This window comes from Triturus cristatus, chromosome 3_2 (genome assembly GCF_964204655.1).
Source record: "Triturus cristatus chromosome 3_2, aTriCri1.1, whole genome shotgun sequence".
In the NCBI taxonomy this organism is placed as follows: domain Eukaryota; kingdom Metazoa; phylum Chordata; class Amphibia; order Caudata; family Salamandridae; genus Triturus; species Triturus cristatus.
In genome coordinates, this window is record NC_140584.1 from 1,097,720,656 (window position 1) to 1,097,743,553 (window position 22,898).

Sequence of the window (22,898 nt, forward strand, 5' to 3'; positions counted from 1 at the left end):
CTGCTCCTTACCCCCTCCCACCTACCCTCCATGATCTGTGTGTATGCCATCATAGTCTCACTGTTGCTCTCCATGGTGTGTCTTGTTTCTAGTGCCCATCCTGCCTGACCTCCATGGTCATCTTGCTGCTCCTGCCCTGCCCCCTTGCCCCCAGCCCTCTGTTTCCATGTGCAGACCCCTATTCCCTCCCTCCTGGCTTGTCGGTTCCATTGTAATGCCCCTGATCCGTCCCTCCTGCCCTTTATGGTCTGTTATGCTGCAGCTTTCTCTCCTGTCTGTCCATTATGGTCAGCTAGCTACCATTGCCTCTTTCCCCTCTGTTGTCTGTTGTCCATGTGCATGGTCCTGTCCCCTCCCGATTACTTTCTATGGATTGTTGTGCTGCACTCCCGTCCTGCATGCCCTGTGTGGTGTATTGTGCTGCTGCAAACCCTGATGCCTGCCCTGTAGGGTCAGTTTGGTGCACCTCTCAATGTCCCTCCTGTCCTCTGTTATCCGAGTCCATGTCCCTACCCCAATTCCTCCTGCCTACCATGATCCAATGTACCATACTTGCGAACATTTTGAACTTGGTAAGAGGGAGATTTTGAAATAAAACTGGGGTATTGATTTTCCCCTTTGAGTTACATTGAAAAAGAGAAGATTGTAGACAGGAAACAGATCAAGTAAAGCCCATTTGAGCTTAAAAACATTGGACGTTTCCTGGCTGAAATGGGTCTGTTGGCATGTATGGTTGTATGACCACTGCCCCTTCCTTCTGCCCACAATGGTCTATTATATTGCCACAGCCTCTCTTGCCAGGCCTGTATTGTTGGTTTGTTGCCCCTGCCCCCCTTTCCACTGCCCTCCATAGTCTGTTGTGCTGCCACTGCCCTTCCTGCCTGCCTAGTGTGGTCAAATTGTTGCCTCTGCACTCTCCTACCTGCCTTCAATTTTCAGAGTCCGTGCCCCTGGCACTCTGCCTCTCAACAGTATCCCAATGAACAACTAGATTGCTAACATTCTATATTTATTACAAAAGTGTGGAATGCCTGACGTCATCTTGATGTAATCAAAACTGTAATGCCTAGAGCATTTCCTTTAGAAATTACATATATGAGAGGGTCATATTTGCATCAAAATTATGGTTAGTGCTCTAAAAAACTAAAAAGAGGACACATTTTCTGAGTTTTCAAATAGCGACAAAGAACTTTTAAATTATTTGTAATCTTAGTTTTTCTATCCAGTTGACCACTTGATTAAATGTTGCATCCAAGGGGAGAGGGTGTGGTGTTACTTCCAGAGCTGCAGACTTTGCAACTGGGGAACCAGGCTGGAGTTTCTGCTTCAGCTCAACATTCTGTGATTCTGGTCAAATCACTTAATCTTCCCATGTCTACAACCAAAATGAATTTGATCTTGTGTGATGTAACCAATGTTCATGTAAAGCACTCCAATACCTGACAAGTCTGCACTATATAAAACTGCAAATACACAAAAATTTGCACACTTCTGTCATTGGGCTACATTTGGGCTACATCTGGGTGATATTTGGGCTACATTTGGGCTCTTTTGTCTCTGGTGGCCATTTTAGGAGATTTATTTGTTATGAAGTTTCCTAATTTCCTCATTTACTGCAGTCACCTCAGTAGGAAATGCTTTCAGTTTTTTACTTTGATTCCATCAAGAAGGTATTCAGATATGTCACACATTTGCCATAAATTCTGAATGTTAGCACTCTAGTTGCTCATTAGATCACTGTAGTAAAGCTACTGCTCACCACGGAAGTCTGCTGCTAGTATTAGAAGTGCATGTTTCAGTCTGCACATCAGAATTCTTTTATGAAATAGAAGAGGATTTGAGAAGTCACTCAAAATGTGCCCTAATTTTTCTTTCTTCAGCACTAATCATAATTTCTATGGCAAAATGAACCCCCTCATTGTGTTCCTTTTTAAATTAAATGTTTTAAGTGTTACCAGTTTATTCTAATCAAGATGGCTTCAGGTGTGCCCTACTTTTGTCAAAAGTAAGACAGTAAGCGCTTTAGTTGTTCTTAAGAACACTCTGGGACATTCTGTCATTGGGCTATACTTGGGCTACATCTGGGTGATATTTGGGTTACATTTGGGCTCTTTAGTCTCTGGTTGTCATTTTGGGAGATTTATTTGTTATGAAGTTTCCTAATTTCCTCATTTACTGCAGTCTCCTCAGTAGGAAATACTTTCAGTTTTTTACTTTGATTCCATCAAGAAGGCATTCAGATGTGTCACACATTTTCCATAAATTCTGAATGTTAGCACTCTAGTTGCTCATTAGATCACTGTAGTAAAGCTACTGCTCACCAGGCAAGTCTGCTGCTGGTATTCAAAGTGCATGTTTCAGTCTGCATGTCAGAATGTTTTTATGAAATAAAAGAGGATTTCAGAATTCAAAATGTGCCCTAGTTTTTCTTTCTGCAGCACTAATCATAATTTATATGGCAAAATGAACCCCCTCATTTTGTTCCTTTGTAAATTAAATGTTTTAAGTGTTACCACTTTATTCTAATCAAGATGGCTTCAGGTGTGCCATACTTTTGTCATAAGTAAGACTGTTAGCGCTCTAGTTGTTCTTTAGAGCACTCTGGGAAGCTGCAGTAGAACACAAAGGAATCAACTGACAGTCTCTGCCCTTGTTGGATGTACGTGTTTTACTGAGAATGTCAGACTTCATTCTTACATGACTGAGAAAGATAATGTGAATTTACAGAAAATATGCGACCGCCAGTAGGTAATATATATATAGGACCGTGTTTCCATAGGAAATCCGCAACATTCTATTTGGAATAACTTTGGCGCCGGTTGACGAATCCTCGCGAAATTTTCAAAACTAATGGGGCGCTCCGCTCAGCTCCTACCCTGAAAGTCTCGGGGGTATTCGTCAAGCGGGGGCCGAGAAAAAGGGGGGTCCCAAAACGCGTTTTCCCCATGCATTTTTCCATAGGACCTTTAGTCCGAGCTACAGCCCGAACGGCTGAACAGAATTACTTGTAATTTGGCAGAGAGGTAGTCCGTAGGTCAAGGATGTGCCTTTTGTAGGTCTGGTGTAAATATGTTCAGTAGTTCCTGAGAAAATAGCATTTAAAGCAATATATATATCTGTAAGCGCGCTCCGTGCGCTTACGGTAAGCTTACCGTACGCGTACGGTGCCGTGCGCGAGCTCAAATCTGATTGGTTGTCACATGACTGTAAACATTCGAATCGGACGAAATCAGGAAGTGTCGGCCGCCATTTCGTGTGTTTCACACAGAAAAAAAAAGGTGGATAACGTGAAAAGGGGGCAAGGAAGAGAGTTACAGACCCCCTAACATTTGAAAGGGGGTCAAAGAAGGACACAAAAGTACGAAAAATACATTTATTAATTTTAAAAAAAAATCGCGGAGTGCGCGTACGGTAAGCTTACCGTACGCGTACGGCAGAAAAAAAAAAGAAAAAAAGAAATAAAATTCAGATTTAAAAGTTTAGATATTAGGGGGCTCTAAAAAGAGCCGTTGTGTTTATGAAGTGATTTTTTAGTGGTACCTACAAGTAAGTACCAATGCAGAGTCTAAGGTTCAAGAGGAAGACTCTGTTCCCTTCATCAGTGAAGTGTACACCATCTCCTCTATAAATGTCTTGCATGTTGTAACGCAAGTTGTTGTGGTAAATGGAACCCATACCATAGTCTCGGAGGAAAGCAGAAACAGATTTGTTGGCGTGCTTTCTTGCTTTGTCAATCTGTGGACAAAAATGATTGGACCAGTTCCATTTTTGCCTTTGGCATATGTTAGAATACGCAAAGGCAGTTTTAGGGAAAAGTGAAAACAGTTGTGCAAAGGTCTCCTTCATAAGCATTTCCAGACCTACCCCAGTCAAAGTGCCTAGGTCATTGCCACCACAGTGCACTATTATGAGGTCAGGGTGTTGGATTTGCATGAAGGATTTCACCAATGGCATCAATTGGTGCCACTTTAACCCTCTCTGACCAATCCATTTAATGTCTACATTTGGCAAAGCAAGGTCTCTCACCATACCTTTTTTCTCTGCATACTTTTCACTCCAGAAGACATAGCTGTGCCCTACAATCCACACTGTGAACATCTTCAAAGGAGATCTGGATGCACTCAGGAGGTGTATTTCAGTAGAATGGGAAAAAAAATGAAAGACAGTTTGGAAATGGAGGCATACATATTTTTTTTTAAATAAAAAGAACTCATTGGCTGTTTCACACCATTCTACACTAAAAACTAGGCTGTATGTGTAAATTTATAGAAGCATGTTTTGTATTGGTACAGAAAAATGTGTTACCAAAGAACATTACTATGGATTTGCTGTTAGGTTTGAAAAGTCAAGCACTCTTGCTCTTTGGAAATGAAACATTGTGTGGTGAACTTCTGACCTGACTCCACACAGCAGTGTTCCATTAACTGTTGCTATGGTAGCAGGCAGAAGTCAAGTTGGGGGAAGGGTACTTTTGGAAAAGGGTTGGTTTTCAACCAATAGAAATGTGTGATTTCATTTGAAAAAAAGGGGGAAGCACTGAGATTTGTAATTAACATGTATATGTGTGGAAAAAGAGAGGGAAACATTGCCATTATCTGGTTCTGCTGAGAGGAGAGAGGTGTACAGAACAGAGATCCTGGCTCTGATAATCTGCTGTTTGAGTGCCACATTTCTTTCACAACTAACTAATTTTAAAGGTGAGTTAAGAGTTTGAGAGGGGATGTATGTGGAAAATTTAGAAATGAATAATAGAATTGGAATTCATTTTGTTGAAGTTGTGTTTTTCAATTTGTGTTTTGGGAGAAATTTAAATGTAAGGAACATGTAAAATATTATGGACTATGTTTTCACCATAAATTAAGGTGTACTGGTATGAATGAGGAATACGGTTTTCTGCATAGAATCAGAGGATGACTCTGTGTGCAAAGAGGAATTGTTGACAGACATTTACTGCGTACTACTCTGGTAATTTTAGATTGGCATTAGTAGGAAAGGGGCAGCTATTTTTCTGCAGAAGTAGACTCTTAGCAGACAGCCAGCTGCTTATCCTGTAGAATCATGCATAGTATTCACAACCGAGTGGTGTTTGAGGTTGCAGTGAGTAATGCAAATACATTCAACAACACTAAGGCTGGTTGCCTTTGCTGGAGTGTAGTCATTCACCCAGGTTACACATGTTCCTGGTCTCAAAAAGCTGTTTGGACATGTGCTGTTTTCAGATTCTGAAAAGTGGATTGAAAATGTGTCAGACTGTAAAAGTACTTATCACTTGCCAAAAAAAGAGTAGTAAGTGTGCTTTCAAATTGGCAAAGAAATTTCGTTTTCTGCCTAATATGAAACCATGACTCTGTGTGCAAAGAGGAATTGTTGACAGACATTTACTGTGTACTACTCTGGTAATTTTAGATTGGCATTAGTAGGAAAGGGGCAGCTATTTTTCTGCAGAATTAGACTCTTAGCAGACAGCCAGCTGCTTATCCTGTAGAATCATGCATAGTATTCACAACCGAGTGGTGTTTGAGGTTGCAGTGAGTAATGCAAATACATTCAACAACACTAAGGCTGGTTGCCTTTGCTGGAGTGTAGTCATTCACCCAGGTTACACATGTTCCTGGTCTCAAAAAGCTGTTTGGACATGTGCTGTTTTCAGATTCTGAAAAGTGGATTGAAAATGTGTCAGACTGTAAAAGTACTTATCACTTGCCAAAAAAAGAGTAGTAAGTGTGCTTTCAAATTGGCAAAGAAATTTTGTTTTCTGCCTAATATGAAACCATGAGTCTGTGTGCAAAGAGGAATTGTTGACAGAGATTTACTGCGTACTACTCTGGTAATTTTAGATTGGCATTAGTAGGAAAGGGGCTGCTATTTTTCTGCAGAAGCAGACTCTTAGCACACAACCAGCTGCTTATCCTGTAGAATCATGCATAGTATTCACAACCGAGTGGTGTTTGAGGTTGCAGTGAGTAATGCAAATACATTCAACAACACTAAGGCTGGTTGCCTTTGCTGGAGTGTAGTCATTCACCCAGGATACACATGTTCCTGGTCACAAAAAGCTGTTTGGACATGTGCTGTTTTCAGATTCTGAAAAGTGGATTGAAAATGTGCCAGACTGTAAAAGTACTTATCACTTGCCAAAAAAAGAGTAGTAAGTGTGCTTTCAAATTGGCAAAGAAATTTCGTTTTCTGCCTAATATGAAACCATGACTCTGTGTGCAAAGAGGAATTGTTGACAGACATTTACTGTGTACTACTCTGGTAATTTTAGATTGGCATTAGTAGGAAAGGGGCAGCTATTTTTCTGCAGAATTAGACTCTTAGCAGACAGCCAGCTGCTTATCCTGTAGAATCATGCATAGTATTCACAACCGAGTGGTGTTTGAGGTTGCAGTGAGTAATGCAAATACATTCAACAACACTAAGGCTGGTTGCCTTTGCTGGAGTGTAGTCATTCACCCAGGTTACACATGTTCCTGGTCTCAAAAAGCTGTTTGGACATGTGCTGTTTTCAGATTCTGAAAAGTGGATTGAAAATGTGTCAGACTGTAAAAGTACTTATCACTTGCCAAAAAAAAGAGTAGTAAGTGTGCTTTCAAATTGGCAAAGAAATTTCGTTTTCTGCCTAATATGAAACCATGACTCTGTGTGCAAAGAGGAATTGTTGACAGACATTTACTGTGTACTACTCTGGTAATTTTAGATTGGCATTAGTAGGAAAGGGGCAGCTATTTTTCTGCAGAAGTAGACTCTTAGCAGAAAGCCAGCTGCTTATCCTGTAGAATCATGCATAGTATTCACAACCGAGTGGTGTTTGAGGTTGCAGTGAGTAATGCAAATACATTCAACAACACTAAGGCTGGTTGCCTATGCTGGAGTGTAGTCATTCACCCAGGTTACACATGTTCCTGGTCTCAAAAAGCTGTTTGGACATGTGCTGTTTTCAGATTCTGAAAAGTGGATTGAAAATGTGTCAGACTGTAAAAGTACTTATCACTTGCCAAAAAAAGAGTAGTAAGTGTGCTTTCAAATTGGCAAAGAAATTTCGTTTTCTGCCTAATATGAAACCATGAGTCTGTGTGCGAAGAGGAATTGTTGACAGAGATTTACTGCGTACTACTCTGGTAATTTTAGATTGGCATTAGTAGGAAAGGGGCAGCTATTTTTCTGCAGAAGCAGACTCTTAGCACACAGCCAGCTGCATATCCTGTAGAATCATGCATAGTATTCACAACCGAGTGGTGTTTGAGGTTGCAGTGAGTAATGCAAATACATTCAACAACACTAAGGCTGGTTGCCTTTGCTGGAGTGTAGTCATTCACCCAGGTTACACATGTTCCTGGTCACAAAAAGCTGTTTGGACATGTGCTGTTTTCAGATTCTGAAAAGTGGATTGAAAATGTGTCAGACTGTAAAAGTACTTATCACTTGCCAAAAAAAGAGTAGTAAGTGTGCTTTCAAATTGGCAAAGAAATTTAGTTTTCTGCCTAATATGAAACCATGACTCTGTATGCAATGAGGAATTGTTGACAGAGATTTACTGCGTACTACTCTGGTAATTTTAGATTGGCATTAGTAGGAAAGGGGCAGCTATTTTTCTGCAGAAGCAGACTCTTAGCACACAGCCAGCTGCTTATCCTGTAGAATCATGCATAGTATTCACAACCGAGTGGTGTTTGAGGTTGCAGTGAGTAATGCAAATACATTCAACAACACTAAGGCTGGTTGCCTTTGCTGGAGTGTAGTCATTCACCCAGGATACACATGTTCCTGGTCACAAAAAGCTGTTTGGACATGTGCTGTTTTCAGATTCTGAAAAGTGGATTGAAAATGTGTCAGACTGTAAAAGTACTTATCACTTGCCAAAAAAAGAGTAGTAAGTGTGCTTTCAAATTGGCAAAGAAATTTCGTTTTGTGCCTAATATCAAACCATGAGCCTCTATGCACACAGGAATTGTTTTTAGATATGTAATTTGTGATGGTTTTATTGTGATTTTCACTTGTAGGAAAGGGGTACATAGTATTTTAAGATTTGAAAAGATCACAAAAAATATAGTAATATATTTAAATAAAATAAAGGAATTTTTTTTTAGTTTCTTTCAGGTATTGCTGAAGAGCAGTGAACAAAATTTAAGATGCCTACAAAATCCAGACTAAGGAAAAACCAGAAAAAAAATCTATATTTGAAGACAACTGGAGGACCTAAGTAAGTTGGAGATGCTCATGTTGGGAAAAAGAGAAAGTCTTCTGGTAAGCAGACAAAAGATTTTTTTTAAAATATCTTCAAAAAAAGGAAAAATGTACAAAATGTCTTTACTGGAAATAATGTTTTAAGTAGAAAACAACAGGAAAAAATTGAGCATTTAGTTAATGCAAATATACCTTCAGAAACAATAAAGATTAACTTAAAAAGAAAAACAGCGTTTAAAGAGATTCGTAGAAAAATGTTTCAGAGAAGAGTTATGTCCAATTTGATAAAGGATGTGAAGAAATATAAGAAAAAAGCAACATTTTATAAGAGAAAAAAAGAAATTGAAGCCATTGTAGCAAAGGCTTTAGAATCAAAAAGGAAACTATTCATTTTAATTTTGAACAGGATGCGTACATTAGATAAAACGGTCAATGTACTGAAATCACAAAGCAAAAGGAAAAGACTAGTGAAAAGAACAAACTTTTGTAAAGTGTTTTTAGGAGAATGGATGCATAGTTCAAGTAGTGAACCTTTTTTTAATGAAGAGAGTTATCTTCAAAGTAATAGTTTGCTGCATGCAGTTGACACCAGAGGTCGTGCTTATGAAGTGAAAAATGGTTGTATAATGGAGAAGTAGAAAATGGTTCCAAGAGATGAGGAACAAGTGATGGCGGATGATGTTATGGGGAGACGTCCTAAAGCCCCAGTGTATACTTGGAATTGTAGTAGTATTTGCACTGTGCGTCAGGAATCTATTGATAAATTTTGTGAGTTTCCAAGAGAATATAGTAAAAAAAGTGTTAAACAGAAGATTAAGGTGCTTCAAAGTCTAGATCCATGTAGAGTGAGAGAGAATACTGGTTTGCAAGGACACTCTCTGGCTTGTCTATCTAGGAAAGTGTGTCAAAGTATTTTTCATCATTTTAGGATGCTGGCAGTTCATCATACTGAAATGAGAAAGTTTGTGAGACGATTGTATTTTGCTAAAAGTCCAGCAATAAAGTTGAATGAATTGAATAGGGCTCTGTTCCGTGGATCTGTATCAGATGTAGAGAAGGTTACTGATGAAATTCAGTTTAGTTACTTTGGTCCAGAACAAGAGAGTGCAGGTAATGACACAGTTATCGAGGAAGATGTGGAAGAGAATGTAGAACCCTCTGTAAGTAAGAAATTTGATGATCAAATCACAAAATTTGCAATAATCTCTAATGAAAGACCAAATATTACTTGTATTTGTTGCCGCAGAACTCATTATAAAAATCAAACCAGGAATGTTGATCTCTACAGAAAAAGTGAAGAAGAAGATAATTATAAGTGGAAGGATTTTGCAACATATATATTTCTGGAAAATTGTTTTGATTTGGGTGAAGATCAACGTATTTGTAAATACTGTTATAACAAGTTAGAAGAAAATAAAATGCCGACCAGAGCTGTACATAATAATTTAGAATTGGATGCTATTCCTGCCGAACTTTCTGAATTAAATACATATGAGTCTATACTCATTCAATGTGTTCATCCGTTCCAGACCATAGTACGTATGGAGCCAAAAACTGGTAAATTACCTCCTTCTGATTTACTGAGAGGTTTAAAAGGAAGAGTGGTGTATTTGCCCTTGGATTTGAAAAAAAATATGGAAACTATTGATGCAGATACTTTGGAAAGTGAACCATTAGTAATTCTGGTTAATGGTGTACCTACAAAGAATAAGAAGATTTGGCAGGAGCTGGTAGATGTACGGAAAGTACAAAGAGCAAATTTGTATTTGAAAAAAAATAATAAATGGTATGAATCAATTTATATAGAAGAAGAAGAAGAAGATTTACAAGAAGACACAGAAACACCAACTGGTCAAATTGAAAAAGTGGACAAGTCAAAGGAAGAAGAAATTTATGAACATTTTAGCATACATCCTCTTCATTCAAAAGAAGTTATGGGAGACAGTATTGATCTGTTTCAGATGAAGAAAGCAAAAGGAACTCCCGTGAGTGTATGGGAGGAGAGCTTGGAAGCTCGATGTTTTCCCCAGCTGTTTCCTACAGGAAAAGGAGGACGATACGATGAACGTCCAGAACAGATTCCAGCTTCTGAGTATCGGACTACAAGACTATATGCAGAAGATCCAAGATTTCGTCAAAGTATTCCTTTTTTGTTCCATCTTTTATTTGAAAGCGACTTGTCTGCATTATCTTATGCAGTAAATCACATTTTAAAAAGTGGAGTACATTTACAAAATGTGTCTGCTAAGGATTTTATGGAGAAAGTGCAGCACCGAGATGATCATTTGGAAACACAACTGATCAATCTGATGGCTTGTCAGCGTGGGACAAATGAATATTGGTACCGACGCCATGGTGAATTAAAATGCATGTTACGGAATTTAGGAACTCCAACATGGTTCCTTACCCTAAGCTGTGCTGAGTACGCTTGGGATGATTTACTGGATTTTCTACGAGAGGCAAATTCAAACATTGAAAACATCCAATACAAGACAGCAGGAGAACTGTGCTCATTGGATCCGGTTAATGTTTGCAGATATTTCAATCATAGATTTGAGGCTATGATGTGCTTCATCTGCAATAAAAAAAATCCACCTCTTGAAGAAGTTGTGGATTTCTTTTTGGAGAAAAGAGTACCAAGCAAGAGGTGCTCCTCATATTCATATGCTGTTGTGGATCAAGGATGCCCCAAAATTTGGAACAGATGCTGATGAAGCAGTTTTATCTTTCATTGAAGAATATGCAACATGTGCTATACCAAAAAACACAGAGGAGAAAAAGTTAAAGGAGCAAGTTTTACGTTTCCAAAGTCATCGGTGTGGAAAATACTGTCGACGGAAATACAAGACCAAAGATAAATTCTACACTAAGGTGCCGATCACGATCCGGCAAAAAATTCCCCCGTGCGACTCGTATCGGGTCTTTTTACCGTACGAATCGTACAAATGCCGTACGAACTGGCAATCACGATTCGCATGGTAAAAAGTCCATACGACCCGCACCGGGAATCATTCCCCACACGTCCTCGGGTCGGAAAACGTGTCCGACACGTCCTCGGACGATTTACCTTACAAACGTAAAAATCCAAGTCCGACCGAGGAATCACGATCCATCCCGTGCGTCCGAGCCTACAACCGTATGGAAAAAACACTGTCCGCACCGAACACCAATAGCAACCATGGAGACATGTGCCCGCATACGCGCCCAACACTCCCCCCAGCCCCCGTACGTCCGACACGTACCCCCCGTATATGTATACCCCCACCCGTCTATGTACACCCCAGTACGTTCCAGTCGTACCCCCACCCCAGTACGTGTCGTACCACCGTCAATGTAAACCCCCCCACCCCTGTACGTGTCGTACCACCGTCTATGTACACCCCAGTACGTTCCAGTTGCACCCCCACCCCAGTACGTGTCGTACCCCCCGTGTACCTACACCCCAGTACGTTCGAGCCACACCCCCACCCCAGTACGTGTCACAGCCCCGTCTACCTACACCCCAGTACGTTCCAGTCGTACCCCCACCCCAGTACGTGTCGTACCACCGTCAATGTACACCCCCCCACCCCTGTACGTGTCGTACCACCGTCAATGTACACCCCCCCACCCCTGTACGTGTCGTACCACCGTCTATGTACACCCCCCCACCCCTGTACGTGTCGTACCACCGTCAATGTACACCCCCCCACCCCTGTACGTGTCGTACCACCGTCCATGTACACCCCAGTACGTTCCAGTTGCACCCCCACCCCAGTACGTGTCGTACCACCGTCTATGTACACCCCCCCACCCCTGTACGTGTCGTACCACCGTCCATGTACACCCCAGTACGTTCCAGTCGTACCCCCACCCCAGTACGTGTCGTACCACCGTCAATGTACACCCCCCCACCCCTGTACGTGTCGTACCACCGTCAATGTACACCCCCCCACCCCTGTACGTGTCGTACCACCGTCCATGTACACCCCAGTACGTTCCAGTCGTACCCCCACCCCAGTACGTGTCGTACCACCGTCAATGTAAACCCCCCCACCCCTGTACGTGTCGTACCACCGTCTATGTACACCCCAGTACGTTCCAGTTGCACCCCCACCCCAGTACGTGTCGTACCACCGTCAATGTACACCCCCCCACCCCTGTACGTGTCGTACCACCGTCAATGTACACCCCCCCACCCCTGTACGTGTCGTACCACCGTCCATGTACACCCCAGTACGTTCCAGTCGTACCCCCACCCCAGTACGTGTCGTACCACCGTCAATGTACACCCCCCCACCCCTGTACGTGTCGTACCACCGTCCATGTACACCCCAGTACGTTCCAGTTGCACCCCCACCCCAGTACGTGTCGTACCCCCCGTGTACCTACACCCCAGTACGTTCGAGCCACACCCCCACCCCAGTACGTGTCACAGCCCCGTCTACCTACACCCCAGTACGTTCCAGTCGTACCCCCACCCCAGTACGTGTCGTACCACCGTCAATGTACACCCCAGTACGTTCCAGTCGTACCCCCACCCCAGTACGTTCCTGGCGCACCCCCAACACAACCTCCTAAGTACGGAGCGCACCCCATGCCCCAACATCACAACCGCATGTACGAGTCGTGCAAAGCCACACACAAGGACCAAATCGTACAACCAAATGGCCCATGTACACACCGTACACACGCTCAAAACGCACGTACACAACAAGGACAAAACAAAAAAACTCAACAATACACCATTCGAAAGGCACACAGCCACTAAACATGGCCAACAACCACTAAAATAACACAATCACTGACCTGCAACTGTCAAAAACAAACAGAGGCCCAATACACCACCACTCCTTATAACACACCCACCCAAAATTCAAACACTGCCACACCCACCCATGGACCAATAAAAAGGGCCCACACACACAAACCATGAGCCTTTGCAACAGACCCACTGCTGCCAGACACCACAGAACCAGACTACAAGCGACACCACATCTTACACTTGCACACCTTCACACGACCACCCTCACAAACACCCTCTCATCACATTCACACACACACACAACCATCCACACCCCCCCCCAACATCCACACACCCCCACACCCACACCATCCCCACCCACACCCCTCACCATGCCCACTACCAAGAATCCAAAGTTCAGTCACCGAGAGTTGGAGGTCCTTGTTGATCAAATCCTCAGAGTCGAGCCACAGATCTTTGGAACATTGGTCAGAAGCACCAGCCAGGCAGCCAAAACAGCCATGTGGCAGACCATCGTCGATGCTGTGAATGCTGTTGCGGACACCAGGAGGACCAAGCAGGATTGCCAGAACAGGTGGTACGATCTGCGGAGGAGGGTCAGAGCCAAGAGACAGGAGGAACACGACCAGGCCAACGCCACCGGAGGAGGGCCCTCCCGCAGACCCGTACAGTACCATCCCTGGGAGGAGAGGGTGATGGCCATACTGCCGGTGGAGGCAGTTGAAGGAGTAGAAGGACTCCGAGACCCGGGTGAGTACACAAACAACGCACCTCACATGGGGGGAACTGCAACCACAAACAAAATTACTAACAGGCACGCAACCACCACAAGCCATCGCATTACTCAACCACACTCCATGAGCAGGCACATGCCACTGCTGCCACCATGCCCCATGCACCCAGCTGGACAATGTCAAGTCACAGGCCACAGAAGACAACAACACATGACACGGTAACCCGGATGGCGGGAGTGTGGGCACCAAGAATCACATAGTGCGACTCCAAAGCAGACAACAATGCCCTCTGCCCATATGGCCTAGGTCACAGCCAGACAAACACTGTGTCCCAACACAGGAATGACTTGCCAGCAAATGGCGGATGCCTTGCATCAACACATGGGGGTGAAGGCACTGTTTTGCACATGCCAGCAGCTAATGAACAGCCAACAGTGTGAAAGAGTGGCAGCACACACCACCACAGCAGCAGCGCACAGACACACAGCAGACAAAATGGGTGCCTGGAGATCAGAAACAAACTCACATCAACAGGCCAAGGGCCACTCAAAGATCTGCTAACAGTGTGTGCCCAGGAAGCTGGGCCAAGGTGACAGAGGGTGACACACGGAGGGAGGGAGAGGGGGACACAGAGGGAGGGAGAGGGGGACTGAGAGGGAGGGAGACACAGGAAGATGGACAGAGGGAGGAGGCTGACACACAGAGGGAGGGAGAGGGGGACAGAGAGGGAGGGAGACACAGGAAGATGGACAGAGGGAGGAGGCTGACACACAGAGGGAGGGAGAGGGGGACACAGAGGGAGGGAGACACAGGAAGATGGACAGAGGGAGGAGGCTGACACACAGAGGGAGGGAGAGGGGGACAGAGAGGGAGGGAGACACAGGGAGAGCAAATCAGTCCTTTGGTGTGTGGGAATGTCTGCTCGTCAGCAGGTGGACTGCGTGCATGTAGACAAGGGTGCCCAGTGCCAGAACCCCCCCTCTTCATCATGGCAAAACGCAGGGCCATGTTACAACCTGTACACGAGCACAAGGACAGCCACCTGCATCATATGAGTGTGTGGATCCACTCCATGTGCACATGTACAGTGCTACAAGGAAGGCGCAAACGCATAGCTCGGCACACATGCACACTCCACTGCTGACTGCAGTCACACTTGACGCAGCAAGTAAGACTGTGCCACACATAGTTAAAGGGGCCAAATTGGTGCCCAAGGGACACACACATGCACAAGTGCACTGTGAGTGGAATGCAAGACAGATCCTAATTCCAAGAGGAAATGTGCCAACTTTGTAACGGATGCAACATGGATGTTGCATGGATCAAAAGTAACATTGTCTCTCTCACACACAGGTCAACGTCGTGCTGCACCCCCCAACACTGGGGGGGAACACTCACAGGACCCGGATCTGCAGGAGACCGATCCCACCGGCAGCGACCACTCTCACCACTCTGCGGACGACCCCGACCGACCTGGCCCCTCTGGTGTCCAACCACCTGCAGCACCTGCGTCAGGTACAACCGTGCCAACCACCACCCCCACTCCTGCCACATCCCAGGAGACACCCAGGATCCCTGCCCCAACACCACAATGCAGCCAGGCTCGCCAGGAGGGACACGGTGTCCCGGGCACCCAGGAGGAGGCAGGCGACAACGCCAATGCCACCCCTCAGGGGTCCCGGAGACCCCATGTGCCCACAAGTGCAGGCCAGACGCAAGTGGGCAGGGGTGGTGGGAGTGGAGAGCGGCGGAGGCGCGAGCCTGACCAGTTGGCTGGGGATCCGGTATTTTCCCATGTCCGTAACATCCTGGACTCATACCGGCAGGACACCACGGGCATGGCCCAGGTTGTGTCCGTCCTCGAGGGGATCAAGGTCCAGCAGGCCCAGCAACATGCGGAGCTAATAGCCTGTCTACAGCTACACCAACGGAGGATGGAGGACAGACAGGCTGAGCAAGTGACGGCGTCCCAGGGGATTCACGCTGAACTCCGTCGGATGGCCGACACCATGGCCGACCCTCCCTGTGCCAGAAGGCGGAGAACATCACCACCCACAGGGAGGGATCATGAGGAGGAGGAGGAAACATCCGACGGAGCATCCCAGACGTCGTCACGGCCTGCTGCTGAGGTTCCCCGCAGGAAGCCGGGTCGTCCACGGAAAGGACCGTGAGGGTGGCTGCTACATCACCATCTCCCAGGACACCTGGCCTGGCACCTGGCCCACTGGAGCAACAGCATCACAGCATCAAGAGACATTCTCTGCCACATGGCCCTGCTGGTCACTGGCTGACCAATGTTGACAAAGACTGTGGCATGGACTCTGAGGATTTCCAATGGCAAGGACACCAACTCCCCTACTGAACTTTGGATTCCCTAATCCCGGAAAGGCCCTCACTTGGCCCCCCCCCCCCAATAATAAATCACACTATTAAGAGTAGATGCCTGCTGGTAGCATTATTACCTAACATGTGTCTTGTACAGTCTAAACATGCCTGAGTCATCTGTTCACTTCAACCATCCACACCCTGGGGCCTGAGTCTGGCACAGGACACATGGGTCACAGTTTTCTAGGCAAGACAGACATGGAGCACCATACACACCCGTGATGGTCAGAACCAGCTGAGGGGGTGGCCGAACAACCGTGCTGACAGACACATTGAGTACAGCAACAGTCATGCGCAGAGGTCAGGGATCCTGGCCCGTGTCCTGGGGGGCACCCAGGTACGTGTAGACAGGTGGCAGAACCATGTCCTGCAAGCTTCAGTCCGGTGGATGCAGAGAATGGGGTCATGGATAACGTTGGATGCATGGGGATGGCACATGTCACAATACCCACACAGTCATGGACATCATGCCCATTACACAGTCTCAGCACACACACACAGCTTGCATCTTGCCACTCGACACATTGACACATAGCCACAATCAGGGAATACCATGCCAGACATGCAGGATGCACCGTGCCAACACACCAGCATTGACTGAGAAGAGGCACCTTGGAGGCATAGGGACACCTTTAATAGTCATGTGTTTGGGATTGCAGAGGCAACTTGAAGTACACATGAACACATCATGTGGAGTACCATGTGGCTCCAACACTGGCACCCCCCTTCTGCAGCACAAATGCGTGATAGCCATGGAACTGGCACACAAGTGTCGGATAATAGCTAAATACCCACAGCTGCTCACGGAGAGCCTGCCATACACCATACATCCGCTGATGTGGAAGTCCCACGCCATGTCAAGACAATGTTAACCGGATGTGTCCGAGGGCAGTGTCACACACATTGATGCCTTCATCACAATCCACCATCCCATCACTGATGACTGACAACCAGGCAGCCCATCTATTCAGGTGTACCCAGCTGCATGTCGTGTCCCATGGGGATGCCACATGTCTGCAGAGGACCCAAACCCCGACCGGGGCAGTGTGCACACATCGTGAACAACTGCCACACCCAATACACCCCAGATGCATCCCTTACCCCATGGAGACTTCCAAACGTGTCCGTGCCTGTAACGCTGAGTCAGCCCACGATGCCATGTCCATGAGGAATAGCAGTGCCACAACAATACAACCAGCAAACGGCATGCGCAGGTACCTGGGGAAGAGAGACACACAAGAAGTCAGCCACAAGAAGCACAGCCACTTGCATGTGCATGTACTCGACACATGTATGTATGACAACATGCTATGTCACAATTATGTCTGGGGAAATACTACCATCACTGCCACCATCACTCCAGTGACACACCCACACACACCTCTGACCCACGTGCCATACATGCAGGTGGAGACACACATCACAACGCATGCCACACGGGGACCAATGCGTGCACACTCAGACCCTGGTACTCACCACTAAGCAAAGAAGTCGCGTATGAGCCGAGTCCGGATGTCCTCTTGCGGCTCCACATCCTCCACATCACTAGCCCCATTGCCAAGCCCTTCGTCCTCCACGGGTGGATGGTCCTCGTCATCTTGATCCAGGATGAGGGGCACAGCTCTTTCAACTGCCATGTTGTGCAGCATGCAGCAGACCATGAAGATCTTGCAGACCTTCGCCGGGGCATATGGGAGTGCGCCGCCGGTCTTGTGGAGGCACCGGAATCGGCTCTTCAGCATGCCAAACGTCCTCTCTATCACTCGCCTTGTCCGGCCATGGGCGGTGTTGTAGCGGAGCTGGGCCGGCGTGATGGGGTTGCGGAGAGGTGTCAGCAGCCAAGGCATGTTGGGATAGCCAGCGTCCCCTAAATGGAAAGCACATGGATATCGTTAGAACAGGCGAAGCGGTAGTGCTGCTCGGCCAAACAGAATACAGGACAGACAGACTGTACCCACCAACAACACATGCACGTTCGTTGCGCAGCTGCATCATCATATCAGGCATCCCGCTACGCCTCATGATGTAGGCATCGTGTGCTGATCCTGGAAAACGAGCACAGACATGTGAAATCACCATGTTGGACAGACACACCACAAGGGCATTGATGGAGTGGTAGTGCTTCCGATTGCGGTACGCCACCTCCCGTGCGTGTGGTGGTACCAAACCTACATGTGTCCCATCTATGGACCCAATGACATGGGGCATCCCTCCCAGGGCATAGAATCCACGCTTGACCTCAGTCATCTGTTCAGGGGTTGGGAACTTGATGAAGTCATCCAGGTGAATCAACATGGCCTCCAAGAAATCATGCAGCACACCGCTGAACATGCTCTGGGACATGCCACCAACATGAGCTATGGTATATTGGAAGGTACCCGTGGCAAGGAAATGTAGGGCAGCCATTACCTTCAGCTGGGGTGTCAGTGCCGTAGGATACCTGTGCTGCGGTTGCAGGTGTGGTGCCAGTCTCGCCGTCAGCTCCAGAATCAACGGTTGGGTGAAGCGGTAGAGCCGGATGCTGTCATTCTCCTGCATGGTGGCCAAGTCTGGAATTCTTCGGGCAACAGGAGGCGCTCTGCAGTAATTTGGAAGTGACAAGGAAGAGTGAGTGCACTACGAGAACAACTCATGTCTACTGAGCACATGTAAATCTGCCAATACACACATGCCACATAGGGAGTCAGGCATGTGCTACATGCCCAGGACACGTATGGATGCAAGGTGACACTCCTTCCAAGACCCAGCCACACACGGTGATTGAGAACCTCCCCATGCCACGCCATGGGAATAGCTGTGTCCCAGTGCAAGTGAACAGCCCGACGCAAGACAGAAGTGACATACACCCACACATCAGCAGAAGTAGGATGCCGATTGCAGAGACTGGTAGCGGAACACTGGAGCCACAGGTCACATGACATTACACTAGTCCAGCCCACACACCTTGCCATGAAGGTGCACATGTCATGACTCACCACACATTCCTTGTGAGTTAGCTGACATGGCCTTGTCACGCTACTCCGTGTCCCATGCATACATGTGCACCTCACATCAGATACCACATGTGGCATGGTGTGCGGAACAGTGTGCAATGATAATCTACACACAGACACATGTTGGTTGCTGCAACGGCTGCAGCTTTTGAGGGTGCTACAACATCAACCTGATGTAAATCCCGGACACATAAATGACATAGTCACATTGTGCACTGTGGGTAGTGACAAGTCAGGTTTCATGACCCCTGTACCGGCCATCATGGGACACTTCCGTGTGTTGGTGTCCGTGCCATGCCAGTGACGCTCATCCCAAGTGCGCAGTCCCACATGCACACATGTCAAAGGAGTCAAGGGCATGCCTGGCACACATTGCACCCTCACACAGTACACATGTACACATCTCATCATACATCTGGTGCCTTCTCCACTCAGGAGGCATGTTCCACATCACAGCCTGTGACACCTGTGCCCCACACATGTGGTAATGCACAGACGATGCCTTGGTGTCCATTCCTGGACAAGTATGTCCATCCATGGACAAGTATGTCCGCCCTATTCCGACATGTGTGTCGCCTATCACCACAGTGATGTGTAAAATCCGCCGTACTGCTGCTGAGAGGGCCTGTGCATGTTCCCAAATCACTGTGGGAGTGCTGCCGTATGTGTACCCATCGTGATGGCGAGCGTAGATGCGAGTGTACGGTCCGTACCACTACGGGTACGCATACGCGTGCAGACCCATAGTGATAGAGAGCGTAGATGCGAGTGTACGGCCCTATCACTATGGGTCTGCACGCGTATTCGTACCCGTAGTGGTACGGACCGTACACTCGCATCTACGCTCACTATCACTACGGGTCTGCACGCGTATGCGTACACGTAGTGGTACGGACCGTACACTCGCATGTACGCTCACTATCACTACGGGTCTGCACGCGTATGCGTACACGTAGTGGTACGGACCGTACACTCGCATCTACGCTCACTATCACTATGGGTCTGCACGCGTATGCGTACACGTAGTGGTACGGACCGTACACTCGCATGTACGCTCACTATCACTACGGGTCTGCACGCGTATGCGTACACGTAGTGGTACGGACCGTACACTCGCATGTACGCTCACTATCACTATGGGTCTGCACGCGTATGCGTACACGTAGTGGTACGGACCGTACACTCGCATGTACGCTCACTATCACTACGGGTACACAGACCCATAGTGATAGTGAGCGTACAGGCATTTGTACGGTCCGTACCACAACGAGTACGCATACGCGTGCAGACCCATAGTGATAGTGAGCGTACAGGCATTTGTACGGTCCGTACCACTACGTGTACGCATACGCGTGCAGACCCATAGTGATAGTGAGCGTACATGCGTGTGTACGGTCCGTACCACTACGTGTACGCATACGCGTGCAGACCCATAGTGATTTTGAATGTAGGCATGCATGTACGGGCCGTTGCCATGCATTTGGGGTGCCCTAGGGCCCGGAAACGCACCGTACCTGTGTGTGATTCTCCTAATTACATAGGGGACATGTATTAAGGCCTACATGCATGCTGGTTGTCATGGCGACCAGGTTCAAATTTCGATTTTGTTCTGGAAGGTGCACAGCAGAAGTCAGTTGGAATTCTTCTACTTTGTTGCAATGTGTTTGTGGGGCTGACATCATGCAGGAGAATGAAACCGATAGAGAACCCACAGACTGCTAGGTTTGAAGGGATTGGTGGAAACATAGGATGCAAATGTGAGTGACCAATCACTCTGTACTCCTGTGCATGAGACTGGGCAGAAGGCCACATATAAGGCAGCCAGGTCCCATGAGGGATTACTTGCCTGCACATCTTTGCATTTGTCGACCAAGCTGCTGCTACTGATTCCCTGGAACCATGTCAAGGGCTGTGGAGAGGACACAGCCATTCACCCTGGAGGAGAACATGGCTCTGCTGGATGTGATCCTCCCACAGTACCCCATGCTGTATGGGCGACCAGGGTATCAGGTGAGTGCATAGGCCACTGCCACAGACTGTCCCTATGTTGTGACTGTGTCTTCAGGCATTGTGACCCGGTGTGACACACATGCCATGTACTGTCGGGGGGGTACCAGGGGGGGGGGTGCCTGATGTCTCCCAGCAGTGCCCTGAGACAGGAGGGGTGGGTGTGGAGTCCTCCCAGCAGTGCCCTGAGACAGGAGGGGTGGGGACCTATCACTAACAGCAGTGCCCTGAGACAGGAGGGGTGGGTGTGGAGTCCTCCCAGCAGTGCCCTGAGACAGGAGGGGTGGGTGTGGAGTCCTCCCAGCAGTGCCCTGAGACAGGAGGGGTGGGGACCTATCACTAACAGCAGTGCCCTGAGACAGGAGGGGTGGGTGTGGAGTCCTCCCACCAGTGCCCTGAGACAGGAGGGGTGGGGACCTATCACTAACAGCAGTGCCCTGAGACAGGAGGGGTGGGTGTGGAGTCCTCCCAGCAGTGCCCTGAGACAGGAGGGGTGGGTGTGATGCACAGTGTGAGCCTTGATCATTGATTGTGACATTGCCATCATTCCACCTGAGTACCCACTATGGCACGTACTGCCTTTTCCCTCACCAGAGGATGATGTCCCTATGACAGAGGTGCAATGCGTTGGCTGCATTACATGCCATGTAGTAACCAGCTATTATGTTCACATATGTCTCTCTGTGACATGTGGCTGGTGTATTGATGTGGTGTCACTTGTACTTCCTCACAGGTAGGCGCCTCTGCCAAGGAGCAGATCTGGCTGACCGCCGTCAGTGCCGTGAGGCGTGTGGATGGTCGGAGGCGGAGCCTGTCCCAGGTGAGGAAACGCTGGCAGGATATCCGGTGCTGGACGCGGAGGATTGCACGGCTCCTGCTGGGGGACTCACCTGAGAGCCACAAGAACCGCGGCCGCCGCCGTCTGACCCACCTCCACAGGCGTGTGCTGCCGGTGGTCTTTCCAGACCTGGAGAGGCGCTTACAGGCGATGCAGCAGGCGGAAGGGGGTAGGTACATGTGCGTTTGTTGTGTGTCACCGGCATTTGTAAGGGCACAGTGGCATTAATTCACTGGCAGGGTTTAAAGGTGCTGTGCCCATCCAGTTTGCCCACGTGTAGCGCTGCGCCCCTGCCACCCTTCCCCTCCTTGCAATGTGTTCCCTGGTCTGTGTGTAGTCACTCCTTCACAAGGTAATGTAGGCTGGCGCTTTGTCCACGAGAACAATGACTGTAGCATCATGGGTGGTGGTGGTGGGTAACAGGTTGTGGGACCTTGCCTGTGAACTGTCAAGTTCACTGCATGTGGGTTCCATGTCAGTTGGCACTGATGCTGGCTCCAGACATGGGAGTTGGTCTCTCATGTGTCATGCCTTACAGCGCGCATGTCCTATGTAGTGGCCTGTGACATGATGTGCATGAGTGTGCGCTACGCATAGTGCAGGGATGGTGACGTGTGTAGCAGTCATTCCCATTCAGCCATTCAGTAGCATGTAGTTGCGTGCCCAATACTGTCCCCTGGGGCACCTTATCCTCAGTGTTGTTTGTGTCATCATCAACGTGGACACTCTCACTGTCTACAGCGTAGGTTGTGCTCTGTGCCATTGTCCCCTGTCACCATGTATATAGACGTGCTATTATGTACAGGTGTCCACTGTGCAGCCTGACCTGATTGTCCCTCTTCATACTCACAGTTGCCAGTGCCTGTGTGTCTTGTTATACTCATCTGAGGATGGGCACTGGTACCTCATTATTTGTACAGGCGCACCTTTGCTGTTTTGCGTCCAATCTTGCCTTTTGCCTGCCACTGTGTTTATCACCCAGACTATGAGATGTTGGTGCCACCTGTGTC